The following is a 12,108-nucleotide window of genomic DNA, read 5'->3' as shown; positions in this document are numbered from 1 at the left end:
AATTATGCAAGTTTGAAACATTATACAAAGAAAAACAATAATGGCACTAGTTCAAAATTATTCATACCTCTCTTACTAATAGTCAATAGCATGCCCTTTATTCTTAATAACTGCCTGTAACCGTTTGGGATATTTATCAACAAGGTTTTTACAAGCATCAACACTGATTTTTGACCATTCTTCAATGCAGTAGTTCTCCAAATCCCTCAAATTTCTAGGTTTCCGCTTTTTAACCTCAGTTTTCAATATGTGCCAGAGGTTTTCGATAGGGTTCAGGTCGGGACTCTGGCTAGGCCATTTCAAAACATTAATTTGATTATCCTCAAACCATTTCTTGACTATTTTGGCAGTATGTTTTGGATCATTATCCTGTTGAAGGACCCAGTTTGGTCCTAAATGGAGCTTCTCCGCATCCTGTCTAATGTTTTTCTTGAGTATCTCCAAATATTGCTCCTTCTTCATGGTTCCATCTATCTTGACCAAACTACCTGGACCACTAGCCGAAAAGGAGCCCCAAAACATTAGGCTACCACCACCATGTTTCACCGTGGGTATGGTGTTCTTTGGGTTGTAAGCTTCTCCTTTCTTCCTCCAAACGTAAGAAGCATCCATATGGCCAAACAATTCAATTTTTGTTTCGTCAGTCCACAAAATACTTGAGAAAACGGACTCTGGAGAATTCACATGGGTCCTAGCAAACTTTAGACGTGCTGCAAGGTGTTTTCCGGTGTGCAATGGAGTCCTTCTTGGTCTTCTTCCTTTCAGACCATTTTCATGCAGAGTCCTTTGCAATGTTTGCCTTGATATTTTTATGCCAGAAGACTCCAGATTTTCTAAAATGTCCTTATTAGTGGTGGTTGGATTTGCATTAACACTTCTTACAATATTCCTGGTGGCTCTAGCAGACAGTTTCCTTTTTCTTCCTCTACCAATCAAGTTGTTTGTTGTGTGGTGGCTCTGGAATTTTTTGATGATGCTCTGTACTGTTGCTGTAGGGACCTCAAATTTCTTGAAAATTGACTTGTAACCTAAACCATCCTTATGTGAATTCACAATTTTAGTCCTAAGATCATTACTAAGCTCTTTTTCCTTCCCCATTCTAATAATTTTTATTCTTTTATTGGTTTTCAGTTGATATCATTTTAATTTCTGAAAAATGCAAAAAACGAAATGAAATTAATCAAAGGTTGTATAAAAGCATTCAAAATAAGAATCAAACAGAAAACAAAAAGTCAGAAACTCGATTAATACTGAAAAAATAAGGGGGTATGATTATTTTTGAACATTGCAGATTTTATAAATAGCTGTATATTTCTTTTATTACAAGTATCCCGAGATTTTAAAATGACGAAAATGATCAGAAGAGGTTTATTAAGAATATGTATCAATATGGACGTAAACAATAAATTCTTACAAAAGTTACACCTAATAAACTCAATTTTCAAGGGGGGTATGAATAATATCGGGCACAACTGTATATAACTTGAGTTCCTTCAGCTATAATCGAAACTGACTTATGAAGAGTTCTTGATAAAATTATTTATTAAAAAAATAGATGACTCAAGTGCCATCAGCTGTAATCGAAACCAGAACACAAACTTATAAAGAATTCTTGGTAAAATAAATTATGACAAAGATGGAAGTACATAACAATTAAACGATCCAGATGTAAGTGTGACATAGAAAATAAACACTATCGTATTAATATATGAATATGGCTAAGATAGCTTTTGTTCATTTATATTGGATCTACCTCTGCGTTCCATGTTTAAAAAGGATGTGTGCTCCATAGACAGAATGGTTAATTATATGTATAGATCGTTTTATATCCTAGAAAAAAATTCCAGCAGAAACCTAACAGTTAGCTGTGGTTCTCTCTGAAATATGCTGCAGCCATTACACACAGAAATCACTTTTTCCATTGCTTCCAATGTAAAAGATGTACTGAGACTAAAGCTGCTCTCAGGACTGCCAGCAACCACTGTAAAAGAGTAATGAAGAATGTGAGAGAGTTGAATGCTCAGTCCGTCGAGTCCAAAGTAGCTGAGCAGTGGCTTGGTTCCCACCAGTTTTGGCAAATAGAAAACAGGATCTTAAACAGAAGCGTGTTCTCTATCCCAACCATCAACAATGGACCTGAGGTAATCTTGTCAGCATCAGACAAAGCCAAACTCTTTGCCAAGAACTTTGTAGCTTCTTCTATGTGACCAAGGCCGCCAACCTTTCTATTTCCTCCTGTATCAGAAAACACACTATGCAACATATAAATATCTGTGCGGGATGTGGCCAAGCTAATTAAAAATCATGCTTCCAGTAAAGCAAATGGCCCTTAGAGCATTTCAATTATAGTGCTGAAAAAAGCTTAAACCATATCTAGCTTCCATACTTACAAAGCTGTTTAAGCGTTGCCTTAAGGAGAATTGCTTCCCATTGCCCTGAAAAATCTCATTACTATACCCTGTATTTAAGAATTCAGGTGATTAGTCAATAGGTATCCTGTGCGTCATGAGTAAGTTACTGGAATGTGTTTTCAGTAGAGCATTAGTCAACCACCTCAGCAAAAATAACCTTCTTAGTAACATCCAATATAGTTTCCATTCTGCTAGATCTGCAGCAGATGCGCTTATGGTTATATCTCTTAGGATTAGTGAATCTCTTGAAGGAGGTTCCCTTTCTAGGGCAATTATTCTAGACATATCTAAGACATTTGATAGGTCTACTTCACAAGATCTCCAGCTATGGTATATCAGATTCTCAATTATTAAATCATTTCTGTCTGATAGGTTTATAAGAGAAGTGGTTAATAGGCAGCGATCAGAAGCTCACAGTATTAATGCTGGAGTCCCTCAGGGGTCTATCCTGAGTTTAACTATCTTCCTGATATACATCAATGATAACACAATACTGATACCACAACCATCTATCGCTGCACATCAAAGGTCGTAAACAATTACGTTCTTGCGGATTTTCTCTCCTTTGATCTTGAACATGTGGTACTGGTACAATGGGGGAAAGGAGTGGCTGATTACTTTTAATGTATCTAAAACCAAGCTTCTGATTACAGCTAGATTTTTCTGGCCAAATATGAAGCGTGATATCACTGCCTGGACACGTTCTTGTGTATCCTGCCAAAAGTCAAAGGTGCACAAGCATATCCGTGCACCCCTTTCAATTGTTGCCAGATGGGGATCAGAGCATGAAGGATGTAAAGATAGAAGCTTGGTTTTAGATAACACGGTAAGTTCGGGAAAAGGTGTTATAAATAATAAACTAGACAAAATACTGTTAGAAATTAGCTCAATATATGTTACCGTGACATAGGCTAACATATATTCGGTGGGTTTTTAATAGTACTTTGTCTAGTTTTTTATTTATAGCACCTTCTCCCAAACTTACCGTGTTAAAGAGAGAGTCGAGCGCTATCTTGAATTTTCGAATACATCGGTAAACACTGTATGGTTTTCGCGCTGAATAAACATGTTACATTGAATAAAAACACAAAATATATATCCAGTTTGGTAGAAAAGTAACTTATCTTGCCTTTGATAACATTTATTTGTTATATATTTGTTTTTTTGACAACCTTTTCGAATCTATGTGTACAGTAATACAACCCCCCTTTTTTTTTATTCAATTGTAAGGTTGAATAGGTACAAAACACCCTCCCTTTCCCATGTTAAGAATAGCTTTTTAAATAATAACGTTATTATTTCAGCACGGATCACTCTCTGCATGAGTACCATTGTTTTTATTTATATGCTCCATTTTTGCTCCACCAAACAATTATGTATAAATGTGGTGCTTCCTCATTTTATCGCCGAAAATGGAGACGCTGTTTATTTTTTCGAGCACCCATTGTTAAAATAAGAGGGAGAAATCAGTATTGTAAACTATGACCGAAGTGGGAAATAAATAACAAAACAAAATGACAGGTGCCCGAAAAAAATGGCTTCTTCATTTTCGGCGTAGAATACCATAGATGTTTATCAAGTTAAGGAAACGATTAAAAAAAAACAAACAAACAAAAAACCACCACCACCACCAACAACAACAACAACAACAACAATAATAATAATAATAAAAAATTTAAAAAAAAAAAATCAACGGAATCAAATCTTAAGATGGGTACGTATTTTGACCGGTGGGCGGTGCTCAGTAAAAATGGCATTGAAAAAAAAACAAAAAAAACGCCAGTATTAAGTTACGAGCATACATCTCGATCAAGAGGGGGGGGGGGTAATTTTGACTGTGACAGAGTTATCTAACCTTCTCGCTGGTTCGATTTTTAAAAGTTTTTTTTAAAAACGTTCGTTTGTGTTTGTATGTTTGTACTTCTAAACCGTTGTTTTTTTTGTTTTTATTTTTTTAAATATTATTAAAAATTCAGGAAAATACTTTCAGTTTCAAAACAGATCGATGGTAAATGAAATTTCTTTGTTTTTTTGTAACACTCGTTTGTTTAGTGTTTTTTTTTTTCACCTTTCCCTTTCCTTTGTGCAAAATGCTTTGAAAAAAACTATTTGAGAAGAATGCGCATCTAGAATAAAAAAACGAAAATACTGAAAACTGTTTATGATGTGCAATGAAGGAAGATGTCGTTTTAAAAAAAAAAATCACGTAAATTGATCAAGTGGTTTTTTATTTAACTTAGAAGTTCAAAGTTTGAGGACAAGGGAACCCTAATTTTATTTATGGCGGACTATTATCCTCACATTTTCTTAATTGTTTCATGACGTTTCGGCCAACTATTCCTCTGGCCTTCATCAGGTGGTAACCACGACGGGATAGGAACTCTGGACCGTAGCGCAGTTGATAGAGACGTTGAATCTCTATGGCTTCAGGTGAGAATTGTCTGAAGATAGCGGTTTCAATCCTACCCAAAGACGACAACAACTACGGAAGGCAGTGGATGCAGTTAAGAGATTCAGAATTCCTATCTCATCGCGTTTATCACCTGACGAAGGCCAGAGGAATAGTTGGCCGGAACGTTGTGAAACAACTAAAAAAGATGAGGATAATAGTCCGCAACAAAAAAAATTAATAAATAATACTATGAGGGGCGTGCAATAAGTAATGCCCCTGACCCACTTCCAGTTATCTGATCTAGCTGAAATTTTGCATGTGCAATGATTTATATCTCTACGGGTTATGTGGCAAATTACAGCTCTGAACTAATTGTGGTTTCTGTTTTACAGGAGTTTGAACTGAGTCAGGTGTGAATGTCGAGCAGTGATCCGGTTTTTGTATTTGAAAGGACACACACCACAGGAGACTTTTGATGAAATGAAAGAAACTTATAAAGCCCCATCATATGACCTTGCAAAACCCTGGCATCATGAATTCAAACATGGCCAGAAGTCTGTGGAAACAGCTCCCAAACCTGGTCGCCCCCTCTTCTGCCATTGATGAGGCATATGTCCGTCAAGTTGCGGCTGCCATTTTGGAACATCGGCGCAATACTATTCGCCAAATAGCCCAAGATGTCAAGATTAGCACAGGATCTGTGGAAACTATCATTCATGACCATTTGCATATGCATAAGGTGTCTGCCAGATGGATTCCCAGGTTGCTCACACCATTCCAGAAACGAGAACGCGTTGAATGCTCGAGGATGAATTTGGAGATGTGCCAAGAAGAGGAGTCAAAGTTTTTCAAAAGACTGATTACACAGGATGAAACCTGGGTCCATCACTATGATCCATGGTTTTTGTCTAGTATTAATCACTATAAGGAACACATTTTCAATTAACATGTACGACTTAACACATGTAATCCTAATGTTTCCATGTAACGCTGAGCTGTGTCTCTATTACACAACAATATGGATTTGATGCACTGCTTGTGCAAAACATGTTGTTCAAAGATGCATACTCTATTTATTACTGCGTGCAGAAACATAGTGTTTAAACATACCTAGTCTATTTAGGATGTCAAGCATGTTTAAATTGATTTATACTACTACCAAATGTTATATTATTTTATTTCTTTGCTTCCCCATGAAATCAAATTAGACACAAGGTCGTTTTTTTATGTGGGGGAAAACTAGCTTCCTCCAAAAAGGGGGCACTCTCGCAGTATCCCCCCAAAATATTGTAATTGTCTCAGTATGAAGGGGTTCCCCTATATTGACCGAGGGCCAATTAAGTTAAGTGAAGTGCAGCACATCAGCCTGGCCTGAAGGTCAAGCTTCCTGCTTGCTCGTGGTCAAAACAGTTTACTCACATGCAATGTGAATGTTTCTTTCCCCCTTCACCACCTCCCTTGCAACAATCTAAATAAAAATGATGTTAATAAATAGGATAGTCTAAAAAGAACTTGAAGAAACTTTGAATAAAATCTGAGCATTAACGTTTCTCAAAATATAGAAGACTAGCATTTCGACCCGGTGTTGCCCGGGTGTTTAAAGGTGTATGCTGAGCAAAAACAAAAAAAAAAAAAAAAAAAAAAAAAAAACAGTTAATTTTTTTAACTTGGACCCCTATGATGACCCCTTAACATTTATTGTTTTGCGCTCAAATAAAGTTATTAAGTTAGATCAATGTCCAAGGAACCTATACCTAAAATTTCAAGTGTTTAGACCCAAAATTGTCGGAGGAGTTTGGTAGAGTTCTGAAAGGTCAAATCGTTGAACTTTGGCCCCTTAAGAGCCAAATGTCTGGCTGAAAACCGATCACATCGATTTTCCCAATTCCCAGTACCCTGTATATCAAATTTCGAGTCTGTAGACTGAAAGTTGACAAAGTTATTGCGTAGGGAAATGTACACAGACAGACAGACAGACAGACAGACAGACAGACACGTTTACTTTTATAGATATATAGATTGAAGCAGTAATTATTTCGAATATTGAAAGATACTGGAATGGTTCCATTACGAATAAACGCATTTAAATTGGTTCTAAATAGTAGCCTCTTGACAAATTCTGTAACAGTTGATCTCTGAAAAAATAATATTTTGTGAAATGAGATGTAGTCAAGTGTCATAATTCAATTGGGGTTCTAAACAGAAACATTCTTTTCAAACGCACTCTTGTTTTATTGAAGAACATACTTTTGATTTTATATGCCAGGCTTTTCTGCTTGTGCGATGACTACTTCTCTAATGCATTTGTGGTGCTAGGTTTTATAAGGATGATAAGTTTGGTCGAAATCAAACTGTTTCTTCTTTAATGAGCTTTTTTGATTATCCATACTCCTCGGAGGCGTTCCAATTTCAAATCTATCTAAGAACACTTCCATATACATAAAGTACATTTGTGTGATTTTAAAAAGTAATCTATAGCGAATAAATTCACAGATACACACCAATTGCCTTATATATATATATATATATATATATATATATATATATATATATATATATATATATATATATATATATAGTCTTTGAAGTTTTTAACCTTTAAAACTATACAAAAAAATATTTTTTATCATTCGTTAGAAAATCATCTAATCAGTAAGTCATTTAATCACCTGCAATCACTGCATCAACTCGCTTTTGAATTTACTATAATACCAATAATTTATTTTTCAAGGGATCATCAGTTGTTTACCATGAAACACTGTTTTGGGGATTTAAAAACAAAACAGTATATTACATCCTGGCTCCCCAGCAGTGTTGATCAAACACCACCACCCTTAATCTTAGGAAGAAGACATGTTACAAACATTTGATCTAATTTCCTATTCTTAATTGCAATTACTAACCTTTTCATACTATAAAAATGAATTACTTGTGCGATTCATCAATTTCCACATTTAAAATGGATACATTTTTTATTTTTTAATTTATCAGTCTTTTATTTATAAGATTAGGATCAATCCATTTAACTACTTATCACCCCCACTATGATTAGTATTTAGTATATTTACATTCTTATTTAAAATTATATATATAAAGGTTAAAAATATTTTTACATATATACATTTTTTTTAAATATAAATTTATTATATGTAATTATAAATACATTTTATACATTGCTAATATAGTTTTAGATTTCCTTTATTAATATAGTCTGGTTTATCTTAAACGATTCAAAAGCATCAGGATACAGAACAAATGCTTTATTTAACTGTTTAAATATTTTATTTTTACTCCCACCTTGTTTTATCATCCTTATTACTAAACTAGAAATTGGTGGTATAAAGTCTGTTGGTTTTAAAGTAACGCGAGCTATTCTCAAAAAACTCTGACATAATGGTTCCATAAAACATAAAAACAGGGCAGGTGCTATCTTTATGGGGCATACGTACTATTTTAAAGGGGAAAGCGTTTCTTTTATCAAATATTTTATAAAGAAAAATCCCATCCTCAATTTTCATATCTAAATCCAGAAATGTAGCCTGTTGTCCTCTATGTTCACGATTCAATTTTAATTCGTTTGGATATATAAGATGTTTATTTTTTCGAATTCATCATTATCGTTTATACATATAAGGTCATCTATAAATCTCCTACACCCATGAAAGTTATATGTTTTAGATATATCTGTTTTTAATAGTGATGACATATATATATATATATATATATATATATATATATATATATATATATATATATATATAAAGGAGATTAGAATAATAGTCTAAAGAGCTAAGTGTATTTTAATGTAATAGTGAAATTACTAGTTTAATTAAAATACAGGAAATGCTCGTTGTAATTTAGATATATAATAAGCTCGATAGTTAAATGTCCTAGAGCTAATTCAATATTAAGTAATGTGATTTATAATTTAAAAATTTTAAAAAATTTTAAAATTTAAAAATCAAAATTTAATTAAATTAAAAATCAGTTTCATAAGAAGGAACAACAACAAAGTCAATTATCTGTACGATCGTTTCGGAAATCCGTGCTTTTTATTTGTGGTATACATGAAGTCACGTAGAACAATTATACATAGTTTTTTTGGTAAGCACGGTCTCCTCATCAGCAAATTTAGGAGGATTTCTATTGAATTGAAAAGACACCAAAAATAAACCTAGCATTAAAAGTAAGGCAGATGAATCTGAAAAATTGAAGTAAAAGGTTTGGATTTAAAATTTATAAGAAAATTAATAAGAAAATTGGTATAGGTTAGAGATAGAAATGAGTAGAAAAAATATATATTTTTTTGAATTTACATAATAAATTTGATTTAAAAATATATAGATATATAATTACCTTTTGGTTTTTCTTTTTTTGAAATCAGGAACTGTATTTAAAGTAGTCATTTAGATGTTTGCTATAGCTTTTTTTTATTGAATGATGAATTTTAAAAGGGCGACGCTCGTGCAGTAAATTGTTTCCGTTAGCGTATTTTTATTTAAAGACGCTACAGTTAATATCTATAGAGAGAGAGTATTTATTTTGCAAGTTTTTAAGGGGAGATAATTGTCATGGCTTTATTTATTATTTGATTTACGAGTCTAAGGGCGGTAATTGGTTTAACTTAATTTATTAAAAAAAATCTATTTTTACTAATGAGTTAGTAAAAATAGATTATTTTTTTTAAAATTTTTTTTTAAATATTACTTAATATATATATATATATATATATATATATATATATATATATATATATATATATATATATATATATATATATATATATATACTCGAGTCTATGTAAATACAAATTTGCCCAAAATGGTGCAGGATCGAATCCCATTGAAATACCTATCGTTTGGAGTAATATTTTATTTCATATTTGAAAATAGCATTCTTTAATAAGATGACTTACAAGTATTTTTAAAATACCTTTAGAAACACTAATTTTGATATTTTTATTTTCACACCAGAAAGCTTTAGAGTTTGAAAAGTCTATATATTTACCTTTGCCACCTTGAAAAGCCAAATCTACAGTATCATTTAATTCTTTTATAAGTTTTTCGTGCGGAATTTTAGTATATAGCGTACTAAAATCATAAGTAGCTATAGATTTTGCTTTTATTCTGTAATTTATTTTATCTAATTTTTCTTTCACTGGTTGGGAATTATTTACTACCCAAAATAGATTTATATTACTATAGAATTTACTTTTCAGGTGAAAATTATTTATTTGATTTATAATTAATTTAAATATTTAAGATATAGCTTTACTTAAAGGTTTAGTGATGCACGTCTTTGAACCTACAATAAATCTAGCACCAACTGGATTTCTATGCATTTTAGGTATCCAATACATACATGAAAGATTTTTGTGTTTGTCTTCTAACTTTAATCCTACTTTTTCACTAATAATACTATTATTCAAAATAATGCTATCTAAATTACTATTACTTACTTTATAAGTATCCGAAACGTTTCCTATAAGTCCTACTTCTATCAATAAACGTTGTATATAATATTTTTTACATATAAAAGCTATATTGTTTGCCGCTTTATCAATCGGAACTATTACAAACCTTTCTTGAAGTATTTTAAGTTCCTCCCGTATTTCTGAAGTTTTTAAAAGAGGATTAGTTTTTCTAGGGTGTTTAAATTGTTTTATATGTTTAACCTTTTAATTTACGCATTCAAGTATACTATTTTTCCATGCATCAAACGTAGGCTGTGCTAATTTATATTTCTTTACCATAGACATAATAAAACCTTCTAGTGCTTTAGTTACTTCTTTAACACATTTAGTATAATTTAGGGATTTAGGTTCTCTATAATTCGGACCCTTACTAAGTAGTTTTCTTAATTTAGGATTATTTACTATCTTTAAATCTCCTGTAATTACATGTTTTATCTCATTATTACAGAAAGGAGAGGAATTACATTCACATTCTGGAATATTTATATTATTATCATTTATATTTATATGTTCTACCGTTTTTTTATAATTGAAAATCTTATTGCATATTGTTGGCCCTAGTTTATATGTAACTATTGGTTTTTGATCTTTTGTCTGTAACTCATTTGGTAGTAATTGCATAGTTTTTTGTTTATTAAATATTTTAGGTAAATTTACATCATCAAAACCTTTATTTTCATACAAAACTACACACACATTTTTAGGGTTTTTTTTTTATATCGTTCACTGGTGGCTTATATAATTTAGTGTCGATTATATCCAGAATATAGTCATACCATTGAATAAAACAGTCCTTCTTATATATCGTATCCGGTTGTAATAATATTTTAGATGCTATTTCCTTCAAAACTTTCTTTTTTGTTTGATTAAGCAATTTTCTTATATAATTGAACGACTCATAAATTTGATTAATAATAATATATTTAATTTTACTAAAAAAAATCCCCACATGAAATAACTGATGTTCTATTATTTCTATTAACATGAGTTCTATCTCTAATACCGTAGCGAGGCAAAGCTGGATATAATTTACCTATAATTTCAGAATCTTGTAAGTTATTTTTTTAACCCATATGGGTAAATTCTACCCATATGGGTAAATTACTCGCATTTGTTTTAATTATATCGTCTTCCTTATCCTGACGCATCCTTAGGATATCGTTATCTACATTACCTAGACTATTATATCCATTACTTTTAAATTTTTCAATTATTTGTATAGAAAAAGATGACTGACTACCTATTTTTAGAGGCAGCACTGGTTGTTAAATGTGTCTTCTGCAGTTTCGACTCTATACTGCACATACTCATGCAGAATTTGAATGAAGATGGGATGTTATTGAACAGGAGCATGTTTTACTACTGAAATGTTTAAATGAAATGCACATAGGAACTTTTAAAGTAGAAAGCTTCCTGACATTTAAGGATCTTTACATTGTAGGGTGCGATTTTGCTGCTTTTTTCGTTAGTTAGAAGTAGGTTTTACAATTTAACTGGAGATAACTGGAACGCTATCTGCTGATGAAAAAATACCAGAGGTGCCATCGGCGAAGATGCAGCCAGCAGCAAAATCAATGAAAAAGATGACTGTGCTTTGCTGAAAGCACGTTATTTTTTTTAAATTTCGTTAATGGAACCAAGGCTTTGGCGAAAAACGCATTAGTTTAGAGCCACATCCTTATTGTAATCCTCGCAGAATCAAATCAAATATTTTACCAACTATGTTTGTAAAACAGATAGCATAGTAGTTATTGTACATACATTTAAGAATGGTATCCCCATCTCGACCCCATCTTGAGGTAAAATTTCAGCCTCCCCAAACCCAGATAATA

The sequence above is a fragment of the Euprymna scolopes genome, chromosome 45, assembly GCF_053919585.1.
Source record: "Euprymna scolopes isolate OS-2025 chromosome 45, ASM5391958v1, whole genome shotgun sequence".
NCBI lineage: Eukaryota > Metazoa > Mollusca > Cephalopoda > Sepiida > Sepiolidae > Euprymna > Euprymna scolopes.
Note: the sequence above shows the minus strand (reverse complement) of the source record.